The 15,606-nt window shown below is 45.9% G+C and overlaps 1 protein-coding gene across 11 annotated transcripts in view; it reads left to right on the top strand.

The window, feature by feature from the left end:
- FOXP1 (forkhead box P1) overlaps positions 1-15,606 on the top strand; it is a 382,770-nt gene that overhangs the window by 4,199 nt on the left and 362,965 nt on the right. The window contains exon 2 of one of the 11 annotated variants that reach the window (XM_086755802.1): positions 1,643-1,918. The exons of the other annotated variants lie outside the window; for them this stretch is intronic. The gene's annotated coding sequence lies outside the window, so the exon portion shown is untranslated. The remainder of the gene's footprint in view (positions 1-1,642; positions 1,919-15,606) is intronic. 11 annotated transcript variants of the gene reach the window in all.

The following is a 15,606-nucleotide window of genomic DNA, read 5'->3' as shown; positions in this document are numbered from 1 at the left end:
ATCTACCGAAGAATTAAGAAATCCAAAACCTTTTCGCATAAGTATTTCTTTAATTAGCAGTGCAGATCACACAATAAGTATTTTATACTTTTTATAAGGTAAGGTTTCATAACCGTCCTGCAAAACTTATGAGAAAGCCTGTAGATTTTTATGGAATATACTGTAATTAGACAATAAAAAGTGTGTGTGTGTTAAACATGCAGATGTATGCCGTTAAGCCATTTTGGTTAACATGTCATGTTTTTTAACATCTATAAACATTTTCTGCTTAAATCAGTTCCACCAGTAATCGGAGGGCAGCTAGTTTTTGTACTGGTGAGAGAAGGAGCAGAAAAGTTGAGCAGAGAATTACGCATTGGACGTTACTGCGCAGCATATGTTGCAATGTGCTTTTCTCTTGGAGCGGATCACCTTTTTTTAAGAGCTAAAATTTGCATTATCGTCCTGGGTTTGATATACTGTAAACATTTGTAGCTCCAGAATTATTCCTGTTTCATGGCATTGTAAAAATTAGGAAAAAGGCTGGTAGTAAAAAGGCAGATTTATGGAATGCAGCTTAGCATTTAGTATTCGTGCTGCTTGTGGTCATTTATATTGAGAGATTGAACCGGATAATGTAATCCCTTTTGTGAAATATCTGTTGAGCATGTATTTGTATCTCAAATGAAATAACATATGCACACACATATGTAGGATATGTATGTAAAATATAGTTATTTCTGCAAGGCTGTCCAGTTATTTATAGGGCATAATGATACTTCTGTCATCTTAAATTTCCTCCGAGAAGCTTTAATAAATTTAAATAGATTATATGCTGTCAGAAAATAGTATAAATTTTGTTTACGATTCACTTGCTTTAAGGTACTTATACTAAAGAAGCTCATTTAACCCCAAGACTGAGTAGCATTAAGTGGTGAGAGGAGTCTGCTGAAGAGCTGCTCCTGCCCTTTGCTCTCGTGATAATCTTAAATTACTACAGTTTAATTGCAGCTTCAAGGCGCTGGGCTGAAATATTTCCAGGCTGCTGAGAGAGGGGGGGGCCTGGAGAAGATGTGGTGAGGTTTTTCGCAGGTAGCTGGCTTTCTCTTCGAAGGCGCGGTGCCTGCTGAGGCCTGGTGGCCTGCGTCCGGCCCAGCGTCATCCACGTGCACGGATGCAGGGCCGGCGCCCCGTGAGGGAGCTTCACCGGGGGGTTCCCACCTCGGTGGGTGCAGGATCGGGTCCTGCTGTAGTGCAGGGTGCTCCAGCATCTTATTTTCCATTAGTCTTTAAGGTTACGTTTGAGTTAAATAGCACGTTGCCATTATTCCTCCAATGAGCCTTACTATCAAGTCACTTCCCGGAGGTTTTTCTCCGCTGGGGTGGTGGGCAGCGCGGGGGCATGGGTGACACCCTGCTCGGACAGTAGAACCCGCCAGCTCACGGGTACGACGCGGTCCCCGTGTCCCCAAAGGCCGGTTCGGGGCACGGTGGGCTGCCCCGGCTGTGCAGGGCCTGATCCAGTGCACGCTGGCATCAACCAGGGCCTCTGCTGGCGTCGCTGCCTTTGGGTTTGGCTTTTGGTCTGTGTCACTAATTCCTGTCACCGAAACTTTATCTTTTTTTTTTTTTTTTTCTTTTTTTTCCCTCCCCCTCCGTATAGTAGCGTGTTTTCACACCCGGCGAGCGATTCGGCAGAGATAGGACACGCAATAGGAACCAGAAAGCATTCTAGCGCACAGTTCCAGGCGAAGTGGAATTTAGAAACGTTACGCACTAGAGATCAGCCGCGTCTTTGCGACCGTTCTTAGAGGTCCTGGCAACCAAACTTTGCCGAAATGCTTAGAAAGGGTATGGCTGGGCTCACAGTCCCTGACTTCACGCTGTTGAGGACACGCGGAAATGCTCGGCCGTGCTGAAGCACAGTGGTGTTTACATGGTGAGTCTGACTGGTTTTGTGTTGGCCAAATCCTGACGAAGCGGCTCGTTGCCGCAAGAAACGAAGATCTTGTGTTTGCTAGGGCTGCTTGCTGCTGCGCTGACAGAACCGCTGCTCGCAGCCTGCTGCTCTCGCGCGCTGCTGTGCCGTCTGATTCCCGCAGCTCGCGGTGCACAGGGAATTGCAGCTACCGTAGGTAACAGAGTGATGCCAGTGTATACAGAGGGGGAAAATAGTAGGATGGAATAAATCATGCGGTCATTAGAGGAAAAGCTTAATTGTGAGAACTCTGTAGTCTTTTAATGTAAAAAAAAAAAAAGAAATATTATATTTTGGGCTGTAGAGGAATCAGCTGTTCTATTTTTAGGAGATCAGATATTTGTTCGTTGGGATGTCTGGAGTGTTTTAACATGGGCTCTTTTTTTTTTTTTTTTTTTCTCTCTTAACTCAGCATCGGAGCTACCAAGTCAGGGAAGCTGCTGGCTCTGTTTGCATGCAGTCTTCTTTGCAAATACGCTCTAGGGTTTTGTCTTTCTGTTCTCCTGGCACCGATCTCTTCCGTGCTTGCGAGTGAACGGGCTTATGTCTAATGGCTGTTTGCATGTGGCAAGTGTCCAGAATAATCCTGATAACTTTTTGTTCACCGCCATCCTGAAAACGAAGATAGTGTTCTGTGGAAAATGAGCAAGGATAAGAGATGGGCAGAATCAGTTTCTCTCCAAGAAGCCTCTGGCACCTGAGGAGGACTAAATAATTTTTCTCCTCTCATTGACCCTCCCTGTGCTGTTTTTAAAACATCTCCATTTTAGTGCCTTGAAATTGCAATTAAGTTGTAGTAATTTAAGATTATTGCGAGAGTGCAAAGGGCAGTAGCAGCTCTTTAGAAGTCTCATCTCAACACTTTAATGCTACGCAGTCAGGGGGTTAAATGAGTTTCCTCGATGTGAGTACTTAAAGTAACTAAATCGTAAACAAAATTTATACTATATTCTGACAACTAATAATCTATTTAAATTACATTAAAGTATGTGTGTGAAAATTTAATTAAAGACAGAAATACTGTCAAGGCCTGTAAATATCTTGACAGATCTACTGAAATGGAACCCGTATCGTAAAATATTTACATATATCTGATAGGCTGCAGTGTTTCTGGGAGTGCTATTCTGAAACTAATTGTGGGCTTTTTTTCCTCCTGGTCTCCCGTTCAGTTGCAGTGGCCTCGGAAAGCAACACAAATAAGTACCCAGAACGTTTTATTCAGATGATTCTCCAGTGTATTGTTTATTGCTAATCGCTCTCTCTGTACAATACTTGTCACTGCTGTGTTTTTATTAGAAGTGCCTATTTCCGCAGTAGGTTGGTTTAGCGCTGCTGTTAATTCAGACGTACTCTGAGAACGCAGGCTGCCTGTGCCGCGGGATGATGTTGCGCGGTATTTGCAGTGCTGGATGCACAATCCGTAAGTCAACTTTCTTCTGGATGTCTGCCCCAGAGCATGGTGCTGCTGGGTCTCTTGCACTGTTGTGACTGTTGATTTAATTGATTTTTCAAGTAGAAAGTGCTTATGACCTTTTTTCCCAAATTTTTGAAATATACATGGTAGCGTTTGCCGGAGCGCTGGTACGTGCGCTGGCTGCAGGACCCTTCTTGGTGGTGCAGCTGCAGTGCGTGCCCTTTGCAGTACGTGGTCCAGGCTGCTTTTGAGATGAGGAAGGTTTTGCTGTGGTAAAACTGGGTCTGGCTGAAACTTCAGCCTAACTTTGGTCCTTCTTAAAACCCACCTGCTGGGATTCTGCACGTGGCCAAAGGCAGAAGGTTTGCTAGGAAGGTGCAGGATGAGCCCTGCTTTTTCATCACCTGGTCGTGGGTCAGGGCAGACTCCCAGCAATCCCTGGCTGGGCTGTACATCCCTGGAGCCGCAGGGTTGCAGGAGGAGGGTGAGGATTTGGGCATGGTGAGAAGGATGGGGTGTGTGCGTGGTGCTGTCGGGCGCTGAGCAGCCCTACAGAAGGTGGCACGGTTCGGCAGGTTGGCTGGAACCTCTAACGGCGTCGTTAGTTTTCCCCTCTTCGCCAGACATTTCCTTTCATGTTGGATCCAAGTTTTAGCTGTATGTCCCGATCAGTCTTGTCATCTTGTTGCTAACAATTAGGGTCAAGCGTCTTTCCCTGGGCTCTCCGCAGTCTTCGTGTCAGTGTCCCTCCCCCAGCTCCTCGCCTAAGCTGTTTGTTCATTAATTAGTAGATCGGGTATATTAACACATCCGTAAACCTGGGTTAGTCAGACTTCCCAAGGCATCTCGGGAAAGCCTCTCCGGTTTTATGTGACCGGACGTGCACTATTGCTGATTTAGATAGCGGAGCCGATGATGCCAAAGTGTTGTTAAGAGAGAGATAAATAGAGAGAGCCCAGCAGTACGCAGAATGTCATGTCTCTATTAAAAAGCTGGTGATAAAGGAAGATAAAACGGTGAGGGGGGATGGCTGGTGTGTTCGGAGCAGCCGCTAAACATCTGATCACAAAAATCGATGCTGAATTCCCCTTCCTTGCCCGCAGAATTAATGTCTGAGCCTGGGTTTGATTGCAGTGAGCGGTGGAGCCCTGAAAGAACTTTTTGTTCTTGGCAAACCGTCGGCTGGGGCATTCTCAGAGATTCAGGAGCTGACTGAGCCGGGATTCAAACGTCCCTCCCCGGTTCCCTTTGAAGTGGCTGCCCCTCTTCAGCAGAGATGCAGTGTTCCCGGGGTGCTGATGAAGTTGTCCCAGGCTCGGGCCGGGGCTCATCGCCCCGTGGCGCCTCGTACCTTGATTTCCTTGGCACCACGGCCACCTGCGTTTCTGGGGGTTCCCGTCTGGAGGTCGGTCCTGGGCTTCACAGCAGAATAACAACCATGCAGATTTTTGTCTGTCTGAGTCTTTTTCTTGGCCGGGCGCAGAGGCTGCTCTGCAGAAGTGAAAAATGTAACTGATTATAAAGAAATGAGTGGTCGCAGCAGACAAGAGGGGAGCGGTATTAATTTTACCAGTTCTGTAATAAAACATGCAGTAAAACGTTAAATCATCACAGCCTTGTTTGCTGAAAGGATGTTAATCATTCCATTAAGAAGGATTAAGTAATTAACTGGTATTTCTTTAGGCACCAGTGTCAGTTTTAAAAAGCATCTTCCTCGTGTCACACAGCGAATGCAAAGTTTGCGTTTCTGCTGCTGGAGAGCTGGGAGGTGAGCGTGAGCAGGACGCCTCTTCCCGAGAAACTTCTGGAAATGCCAAGGGAGCAGAAATGGGTGGGGGTCGCAACTGAAATGTGCTGCTCTAATAGTCTTTTGATTGCAAGGTTGTCTTTTATGACTTTTGTCAGCTGGGTCTGTTGCAAGCCTTATTTCAGGAGTTGTCTGTTTGGGATTAAAAGTTAAAACCTGCTTGAAGTGTTCATCTTGGTGCTTGCATATTTTTTTTTTTTAGTAATAGCTTTTATGTTGTAATAGCAAGCTTGCTGACAGTGAGTCATGAACCCTGTCTTCCATGAACCTCATGACACATTTTTGTTAGCTGGTCAGGCAGCTTGCTTAGCTCGTCCAGCCCAGTTCCCACATTTTATACTTGCGCTGGAAAGAAGAATTCCCTTAAAATTGGTGGTGTAAATCCTCCTTTCCTCCTGTGGCAGAAATCCCCTTGAAAGCAGTGGCAGTGCGGGGGGCTGTGGGGCATCCTGGCATTGGGCTGTCTGGAGGACGTTGAAGCTGGATTTGGCCAGGAGCGTCCATGTCTGGGGGAGGATGCGGCCGGCAAGGCTTTGGCTGATGCTCAGTAAGATCAGAAGTGCATTTTGGAGAGGGTGCAGATGAAGGAGCAGGTGGGCAGAGGAGAACAACGGCAATATTTTTCACTGTTTTGTTTTTGAAGGATCAGATGGAAGCCCCCAGCCGGTGAGAGGTTCAGGGACTGGCGAAGCATCTGTGCAAGGGCTCCTGAGCTCGCTGCCTTTCTTCGAGGGCTTGAGCCGTTTTTCACCTCGATGGAGAACGCAGAATTTGGCGTTAACCTCGTCATTTCTCATACGAAAGCCCCAGCTTCCAATATCGCAGTTAGTGACACTGAAACTGTACCCTAACCAAAATTTTCTATGAGTGATATGAATTCTGCCCGGCAAATAGCATAGTACAGCGGCACCGATTGCGTTAGTATTGATACTTTCTGCTTTCATAACTGCTTTACTTCTCAAACAGGGCTCCTTCCGACAGCATCGTGCAAACTCTGTTGATCAGTGTACTGTAAGTTATTCCTCCCCTTGGGGTGAATTTCATAAATAGGTGTATTTCCATGTGCAGTATATAAGACAGCCAGATTTTGCTTCAGTTATATGGCCTCAGCCCCAGATTGCAGTCATGGAAGCTTCCTTGGCTGGACTGAGTTAAAAAAAAAAAAAAAAGAAAAAAAAAATCACTTTGGCTCAGAGAATAGAATCTTTGAATATTCATGCATATAACATATAATAAGAATCTAAAGAATCTATCTGGATGTTTGTACAGAACATCATAGCCTGTATCTGCCTTAGGAGATTTAGAGGAGAGATTTTTCTCAGTAAGTTTTGCAATAATAATAATAATGTGTTAACAACTTTGGTAATGTATTTTAGTCAGAGTGTTGTGTCGGGGCCCCATCCTGTTCTGGTTATTCAGCGAGTGCTGGGAGAAGGAGGCTCCGAAAGAGGTTGTAGGAAATTGTTTTTGTTAGTTTTCAATGACATGCCCGTGCATCGATGTTCAGATAATGTGTATTCGGTTTTTAAAGCTCCTGAGTTGTACATTTGGAAAAGTGAAAACGTGTTTTTCAGTGATAAATTGCTTGAGACTTAAAAGGCTTTGAAAGAGGAATGTCGAAAGTATGCAGCGTAATTATTGTTTGTACAAGTATTTTAAAGTTATTCTCTGGCTAACCCAGCTGAGTTTTCTGAAGGCCAGTAGTGTAAGGAATGGTGGTCTTATTCAGGAAACCTTTCTAATCCGTCATTTCGGTTACAGGACTTTGCTAAGAATGAGAGAAACTCATCTTGGTATATTTTAGCTGATGTTGTACTGTGTACATTTGTTCTGAATTTTTTTTTTTCTCCTCACTGCTATAAAAGCACTCCAAAAATAGTGTTTCATAAAAGTTGAAGTGGAACGTTACCTGTGAATTAAAAAATAAAATATCTTAAGCTTATACAACATATTCCTAGCATTAAACAGCCAGAGAAGACTAAGTATTTCCTATTTGTTTTTCAGATTGTCTGAAATACGGTCTTTCCAGAAAAGAGTCCTTGGACGGTTGAAGGAAAAAATCTGATTTTTCAGCGAGTGCTTTATGTTTGCAGAGGAATTCTGATTGCGCAGAAGCGTGTGGCATGGAAATGGAAAATTATTAACAAGGATTTCTAGGCATTATAATAGATGCTATAAGATAGAGGCACGCTCAGAGAGAGGTAAACTAGTAAATGTGAGCAAACTGAAAAATAGTAGCTATAGGCACTGGCTCTGTTATCAAACTTGCTGCATAAGCCAGAGTTTATGCGCTGTGATAATGCTAATGACCAGCAGAGTCAATGATGCATGACTGGAGGAAATCAGTGGTATAATCGGAGAAAGTGATCAGGTTTTTGTCATTAAATATTAGTGATAAATAATACACTTCATTTTGAGTAGATAGGACGTATTTAATTCTGATGTGGAGAGTTTCAATTTAATAAGAGGCATTGCTGAGTAAAATGATAATCTTTTGTAATTTAAAGGGAAAAATAAAAATGCATTTGTTTCGGCATAATCTCCTGGTGGCCGCCCTCCGCTGCTGTTTGTCTTCGCTGGTGTCTGATAGCGAGGAACATCTCTGCAGCTATTTGAGCTGGCTGTTTATACCAGGGTGTTTTATCTAAGTTATTAGTTTGTGCAACGCAGAACTAATTGCATGAGACCAGAATCGAACAGAATCTGTTCAGTAGGAACTAGGTATCTTTTTAATTTTCTGCTTAAAAATGTGAATATTGCAGGAAATCTAAACTGCGTGCTCTGTGCAGTGGCTCCTGTAGGAAATAGTCCACTTGTCCAGGCAGTAACTGGAGGGAAGGGACCAGGACAAAAGATGGGGATAAATTAGATCTTGTTTTGCAAGTTATCTTTTAAGTCAGTGGGAGAACAAGTAAGAGAAGTATAGCTTAAACTGAAGAAAGCGGGATATTAATAGTCTCTATAAAGGACAGTTTGCACCAGGAAAAAAAAAAAAAATCTGGTTGGCTTTTTTTAGCAAAACAGGCTAACACCCAGTGTAAATCTATGTCATTAACTGAAGCAGTGCGTGATTTTTAGAGCATCGCTTTTCCTCCTGCGAGCCCTTGCCTGCGGAGGCCCTGTGCCCAGGGCCGGAGGCAGATGCGGTGCGGTGTCTGCCTTGGGGACGCTTCGCTTGCCGGCTGCAGGACCTCTGCCTCTGTCAGCCCGCGGCCCCGTTTGAGCGAAGTTGTGCTCAACGGGTGGCTTTGTAACGTGGCCAGGATCTTCCCACCGCCCCTCGGAGTCGTGCTCGAACGCAGAATCTCAGCTGGAGTTTCCAGAATTAGATGGCACAGTGAGTAAACCCGGCGTACTTGCCAGTTCTCACATCCTCTTTTGCAGCGAGTATTGCAGCAAATCCTGCAGGTTTGACTCATCTCCGAAGTTCTTCGCTGACTTGAAGCAGATCTTGTCTGCCTTTTGAGAATGAGCTGGAAGTCTGGCCACAGCTCCTGAGCGCACAGTCCTTCTGCGTGCATACACAATAATGCCTGAGTTGGCCTCTGCGTAAACTTGGGCAGCTCTGAGTAGCTTTAGTTGGAGTTCTGTGCCTGTATCGAAAGGTAAAATTTGGCCTGCAGTCATCCTTTATTGAAAGCTTTATGGAAGGACTTTGTTCTCACTACGCACAAATATTTACATTCTGGTGGGAAGATTTTTTTTTTTCCCCTCCATTTCTTTTTCTTTTCCCTGCTCTATGCCATAAGCACAAGGAGGGAGTGAAAGATATTATACATAATGCCCTGTCAGTAAAAAAAAAAAATAAAAATTAAACCTCAGGTTTTCAGCTGGTATTTCTCATAGGTCCAGAATAAAAAAAAAATTCTGGCTGTATTGGAAGCAATGTCTGCTTGTCTGATTGCAGTGAGCTGTGCAGGGTAGGATGGGAATTCTGTGTAGCGCCATGAGTAAGTTGGAAGGGGAAGGGCATACAGAGCACAAAACTTTTCTGGGTAAATAAAACTGGTGTCAGGTATGGCCCCCGTGTTGAGAACAGCATGTCTTAATGTTTCTGTTTGTCGGCGCTGAATCACCTCCGCGTGTCAGCCTCTGCCTGGCGAATGCTCTCGGCAGGTTGAGGAGGACACATTGCTCTGCAAGTACATTACAGTGGTCCACACGTGTGCCATGATCAGGCGCACTCACAACTTCATGACATGGATCAAATGCGAATTGTTTATTCGGAAAGCTGTTACCTTCTTTGATTTTTGTCTGGGATGAAGGCTGACGCTGCTTTCACAGGCTATTTGACGGTGTGTTGGTGCTGTTTGCGGGTTTGGGTGACGTTCCAGCTGAGCTGATTTAGATTCGTCTCCTTGTCCCTGAGCGCTTTCCATCGCATCCCCTGCACTCCACCTGACCAGAGGGTGAGCCCACGTGGGAAGCTAGACAAGCACAAAACTAACTTAAGCAGGAAAAAAACACGTTTTTGTCCCAGTTGAGCATCCTCAGTGGAGGTCAGAGGAGGGACTGAGGGGATCAGGACCACCCCCTTGATAAACCTCTGGCCTCTTGGTTGGCATTGCAGCCACGTGAAACCTCTGCCAGAGGCTTTGTGTCTGGACCTTCTCTCCTCCCTCTGGGCAGAGGAGCCCCCCGTGGTGTGGTCCCAGCAGTGCCTGCCAATGGGGCCACCCTACCAAAGCGAATGCAACTATGGGATTTAATTTAATTGCTAATTTGGTGGCACTCCCTTAGTGGAAGGTTGTAAAGTCGCTAAAGGGCACGTACTGAAAAGTCATGGTTTCCTTGGGTTTTCTTCATCCGTGTCAGCAGTAGATGATGAGCTGGTCCAGAGGCCGGCTATTTTTGATAAGGGCACTGAGAGATATCCAGGTTTACTAGCTGCTGTTGTTTCTTGTTGTTTTTATAATAACTTATCTGTGTGATAAGCAAATACAACTGCACCAAGAACTCAGATAAAGCTGCATCCAGCCTGCTAGCTACCCTTGGAGTTAAAGAACAGAATTTGATAAGTGAATATATGGCCAGAGCTCAGCGGCATCTGCGGGTTTACACCACAAAGGGTCTGAGCCGTAGCCTCCATTTGCTCAGCGCTGTGCGAGGTGTCCGTGTCAGATATCTTGTGGTGTGAAGGTGGTGAGGCCGTCTGCGAGCCCAGGTGTTGGCCTGGATGGTCATTAGCGCGACGTGGCGCTTGCTCAGGCTTGTATTGGGGGTTTGAATAGAGCTTGAAATATGGTTTATGCTTTTATTGCTTCTGAAAGGGGTGCAGGTGCGTGTTAGCAGGAAGCGAAACCAGAGGAGCCCTGAGGGAGCCTCGCTCGAGCCGTGCCAAGCAGGTACGGCCTACAAGTGTTATCACCTTGCTGATAATCTGGCACGGTGTCGGCGTTCGCGCGTGTCGCGGGGATTACGAGGGTGAAGTCGGGCTGCAATTTGGCAGGGACTGAACCCCCCTGCCAGGCCGTATGGGCGGGCTGTGATCCGGCATCTGCTAATGAGGTGGGGTGAGGTTGGTCCATGCCCCACAAGTTTTACTTCAGAACTGATGGATAATTTGGAGGAGGCTGGAAACAGCAGGAACGTCGGTGGTGCGAGGAGGAGCTGAGTGCCGCTGGACAATGGTGTGCAGCCCCGTGCGCCGGAGGAGGCTGGTTGCCACGCGTCTGGGGAAGCCAGACCGAGACCTGCACCCAGCTGCCCACCTTGGGGCCTCCCTGGTGTCGCACAAAGTCGTCTGCCTTCTTCGGCCCATTAATTACCTATTTTTTGCATTGTCTTCTTGAGGAACTTGAATGCGCAGTCTGTGAAGCGAGGCATCAAAGCATTAACCCTCACTTTTAATTATTACCTTTATTTTTGGAAGGGAGTAGCACTCAGAATACAATGTTCAGTAGGAATAAAATACTGGTTATCCACCTTTTCTTCCTCCTTGGTTTGTGCCCAGCTGGAGTTGCCAGGTCTCCCCAGGGGTGAGCGGAGCTGTAGTCTTGAACTGCTCCTGTCCTCACCCTCTCTCCTCACCAAGCGCTGAGGTTTAATATTCTGTGTGTGAGTACATACTCCTAAATTCTATATAAGTACTTCTAAATAACACTCATCTTGTGTTAGGGTGGTTCGCTGTTTGTTCTTATGTGTCAGCACTTCATTGGATTGGAGCCTTAATTGCTCTCTGTGCTCCTATATTTTTCCCTCTCCTCCTAGAGCAGTTGGAGGGTTTGTTGGAGGGAGAGCGCAGGCCAGCACAACGCTATAGCAGGGTATGGGCTCTCCCTCTTACCAGGGAGGGAATGCCTGGAAAAATGCCTGGAATGCATTGAATGCCTGGAAAACAGGCACAGCGAATGCCTGGAAAAATGCCCCTCCAAGTCATTACGAATTAAGCGTTGCAGACAGAAGCAGAGGGGAAGCTCTGTGAGAAGACTTACCACTTGATCCAAGAATTATGTGATGTGCAAAGATGGAGAGAAAAGCAAACTTCTCATCCAAGATACGGAGGCTGTGGTGCTCCAGCCCCAGGGTGCAGCTGTCTGAAGGCTGCTGAGATCTCCACCGTCCCGCCCGCGCCACAGCCAGTGCCTGCCGCTACAGTGCCGTAGCCAGGAGACCCCACACAAGCTCTGGTTGTAGTTGGTGAAGTTGCCCGTAGTTGGTAGCAGCTGAAGCTAGGTGTACAAGCAGCAAATTTCCCAGTAACTAGCAAGAAAATGCTGTGGATCTGCATGCATTCCCTACACCTGGATATGCCGTGTTTGTTACCGTCAAGGTAAGTGAGATGAACTCCTTTTTTTTTTTTCTCTAGTACAGCAGAACACTGTTCATGAGTGAACTCAGTTTTTTTCCTTTTTTCAAAGCAAGCCAGCAGCAGGAAGGTGTAGCTGTGATGACAGCTGCTGCTGCAGGACCCTCCAGAGCTTGTGGGTTAGAGGGGTGTCGGCTGGTGGCCTGGAGCTCTGCTGTGTAGCCGTGGGGCACTGCCCACCTGTGGACGGCACTGGTGTGCTTGCGTCGCGATGGGAGTTACTTCATGGAACCCCACTGATGCGTGAAGTGCTCTCCAGAGATCCTGAGCCACTCGTCCCTCTGTCCCTGTTGGGGACTCCACATGCGCTGTACGCTCTGAATACATCTGCCATGTGAGTGGGAGCGTGCAGGAAGAGCCTGAGATTTCAGAATGGCAAAAATCAGTCTGAGGAGGAGAAATTATTAGGAGAAGGCAAATGCTGAAGTCTTGTGTTCACATGGCTCATTATCCAAACCTGCTGTTGTGACAAAGAAATGGGAAGAACCTCCATTGGCAGCCGGGATGTCCAATGCTAACAGTGTAGGGTATGTCTTCCGATCTGCACTGAAATAAAATTAAAAAAAAAAAATAGGCAGTGGTTGATTACCTCTTGGTTCTAAATAAGTGTAGTATTGAGCACAGATTAAAAACAACCTTGAAACTGCACAGATTCATAAAACTGTACACTGGGATTTTAAAAATCACCTCCATTGGAATCCTGGAAGCATCTGTTACATAATTAATGCACTTAAAAATATATTCTATTTATGATTAATCCAGGACTGTAGTGTGTGCTAGTTAAATGTCTGGATCCCAGGGTGCAACGCGAGGAAAGAAATGCAATGTAATCTATTTGATGGTTATAGGAAAGGACATTTGCTACAAATAAATACATTTTCCTTAGTCTTTTTATTTGTCAGGGCCAAGCTTGTGTCTGTTGTGCTGAGTTTGTTGACTGGTAAATGTTTTGAGATTTATGCTGATAATTTCGTAGATCTACTGGAAAAAATAACTCAAGAATAATTAGGGAGATTGACCGTACAGTAACATACCACATGTGTGACAGCGTTACTGGGTTGATGATCTTGGGTATGGTATATGCAATTAAAAGTGCTAAGGTTGAGGACCGTGAAGCTTTTCAAACACTGTCCAAGATACACAAATGCTTTAGGGGATGCGTGTTTCCCAAAGGATAACTTGCGAAAGTCACTGGATGCCTTGGGTCTCCTCTCCAAAGCAGTATTTCAGGCTGAGACCTCCCGGGTGCGAGCGGGCACAGCAAGCACAAGTATGACTTGACAAAGCTCAGCCTTCACAGGTTTTTTTTTTTTTATCAGGAAGGTTTTGGGGGCTCTGTAGCCTTATTTTTTTTTTTTTTTGCAGACTTTTGAGTTGGCATCCAGCCACCAGGTCCTGGAACAGTTTCTGGCATCGCATCGTATTTCCTCTGACAGATTTTTCTCTCTGCCCTCCGTTTCTGTTCCCTTTTTTTTTTTTTTTTAACTTCTCCTTCATCTGACCACTGTCTTGTTGGGTTGCTATAGGATCACGCCATGTAAAACTTTTGTTTATTTTTTTTTTTCCCCTCCCTTCTATCTTACTTTTGTTACTGTTTGTAAAAGCCTGCAAACTGTGACCGTTGTCCATTGCCCTGTTGTGTTCCAGGGCAGTGCTCCCACACCGTGGGTGGCTGTGGGTCCTGTGTTTCCCTGTCTGTTTGGACTGCCTGAGCATCCCGGCTGCAGCGGCAAGAGCTGAATGGTGCCGTGGAAGCCTGTGAAATGGTCCCTTTCCAAACAATTATTATTTTTAAGTGAACAATCATCATGTGTGTTGGCTCAGGAAGCATTTTGAGATTGAGTGCTGTGGGTCCTGCTGCACCTGGTCTATCCTGTGTCGCTACTGGGTTATTAAAGCAGTTACCCCTATTGAAACCATACGTGCTTTTCAGTGTACCTGTCTGCCATGTCGCCGATGGCGTGCCGAGATGTGGTGGCATGGCACGGCGGTTGACACCTCTTCCCCTTGGGCTCTGCCCTAGCGCCCTAGACCTGCGGCAGAGACAAGATAGGGATGGGGAGGGGAACCAGTTGTCTCCCATTTGCCTTTGATGCCTCCATGCCAAGCCGTGTGGTCTTTCGGCACCGTACCCAGTGTGGATGCTGGAGGCAGAGAGGTGCGAGGCGTACGGCAGCCTGACTCCGCTCCGTATCCTCTCCCCATGGCCATCTGTGTTGCCAATACTGGAAGAGAGTTACTAATGAACTCGAGTTTCCACTTATTGTTGGTTGTCTTAAATTGTTTCTGCACTTCAGAGTCCCCGGTGTCCCTTCAGAATGTAATGAGGGAGGAGCGAGCCTGGTTGTGTGAAACACGCCACCGCTATCGAGAAAACTCTTACCCCTGGACGGTGCTCTTGGCTCTTCCTCGCCGTTAATCTCGGTGGAAGCGTTATTTCTGACTTTTCTCACTGCATAATGCAAACCCTTGTTGCCTTTGCTGTATAAAAGGGTACTTACTCAGCATGGGCTTTTCCTTTCGTCCTGGAGAGAGGTGGATGTTGAGATACGTGTGTGCCAGACTGTTTGTATTTCTAACAAATTGGGAGGAAAAAAAAAAAATTGATTACTATTGGTAACTTAATTTTCTGCAGACTTAAGAGCCCCAGAGAGAAACCCACTTCAAAAGCTCTTTGTTTCTTCCTCCCTTTTTTTTCCTTTTTTTTTTTTTTTTTTAACAAAAGATACCTTCTAGCTGTATTTCAGTGGTCTAGGGTTTCAGCCACTTTCTTTGATACCGGTTTGTGTGAAAGCACTTGTGTCAGACAGAAGGAAATGATAAAATGTACAAATTAAGGCAAAGGATGAGAAGGGCAGTGGGTAGCATGAAATGGAGATGTGTTCAAATCTAATGAGCGTTCCTGCGAGCGGACCTCAGCTCCTCTGCTCGTTATGGGCCAGATCGGTGATGTTTGGTAAGTTTAATGGATTGGGGTGAGCGGCTGATGAAAACAAAGAATAAGATTTTAGGGAAAAGCAGAATCTGGTGACTGCAGTAGTGCAAGTTTATTTTTAGAACGCGATTGCATTTGAGTCGCTAGCATTAGAGAAACTTCGTAGCTCACATTATACTGCGAATTTCTTTAATTTATTTTTAAAGTGGAAATTTTGCAAGCTGACGTTTTGCAGCATGCGTAGTACGATTTGGCTGACAGCATTGTCTGGCAAAAGAAATAACCAAATTATTATTCAGTCATGGGTTTTTAACAGCCGCAAAGCAAGTGGATGTTAACTAAATGATGCAATTTATTCCCTTCCTGCTTATTGCCAGCTTGCCTATTACAGAGAGACTGCCAGCTTTAAATAAGTGGTACCCAGATGGTAGTCGCATGACGCCCACTTGGTTACAGAGCCTAAGCAGGGAATAACTCGGCAGCCACTACAAGCTGTGGGTCAATTGAGGGGGAATGCCTGTTGCTTCACAGTTTTGCATATGTAAATCTGTTAATGTTATGTCAGTATTGTGCGGTCTAAACACAAGCACTGCCTTTCTCTGGGGCCCAGATGAACTTGGATCGCCGCCCAGTTAATGAGGAGCCGAGTGCGGAGCGGCAGTCGGAGGCTGCTGCCACCGTTCGT

The sequence above is a fragment of the Chlamydotis macqueenii genome, chromosome 10 (genome assembly GCF_036417535.1).
Source record: "Chlamydotis macqueenii isolate bChlMac1 chromosome 10, bChlMac1.mat, whole genome shotgun sequence".
Taxonomy (NCBI): domain Eukaryota; kingdom Metazoa; phylum Chordata; class Aves; order Otidiformes; family Otididae; genus Chlamydotis; species Chlamydotis macqueenii.
Note: the sequence above shows the minus strand (reverse complement) of the source record. Positions and strands in the feature narration are given on the sequence as shown.